We start from the raw sequence: 659 nt of genomic DNA on the forward strand, positions 1-659 counted from the left end.
TTCTACTCCAACTTTCTCTCCATATTGTGCCAGCATCAGTTCTTTTTAAGTCTTGGTTCCAACAGTTTATATTTAAGAGATTGTCAGTTGGATATGATCTCTGCAAGGTTTTGTATATCTCACCTATCATATGAACATCTTTTTATGACTCAAATAAGATTCCCTCAAGGTTGCTCTGATGTGAAGATTGTTTCAAATTGAAATGTTGTAATATGTAACTTTTAAGTTGCATGTATTTGAAACTTTTGACATTGTTCAGTCCAAATTTAAATTCTGTAACGGAAATAAATGTATTCAGTTTTCCATGTGGACCAATTTACAGATGAATTCTGAAAAGCTATCCAAGGATTTGGATTTGAATTTTATGGGAGTGATATTGGTTCTTATAGAATCTGATTCATTTCTTCCATATTGTTAAAGTGTTCTTAACTATGAAGTTGTTAATATTCTTAGCTTTATCCTTTGAAAATAGACACATGAAAAGATTGTGGGGATGAGCATGTGCATCTTCAATATGTACCCAGGGTATAGTGGGGAGAACAAGTATTTGATACACTGCCGATTTTACAGGTTTTCCTACTTACAAGCATGTAGAGGTCTGTAATGTTTATCATAGGTACACTTCAACTGTGAGAGACAAAATCCAGAAAATCACATTG

This window comes from Oncorhynchus kisutch, unplaced genomic scaffold (assembly GCF_002021735.2).
Source record: "Oncorhynchus kisutch isolate 150728-3 unplaced genomic scaffold, Okis_V2 scaffold1077, whole genome shotgun sequence".
Lineage (NCBI taxonomy): Eukaryota > Metazoa > Chordata > Actinopteri > Salmoniformes > Salmonidae > Oncorhynchus > Oncorhynchus kisutch.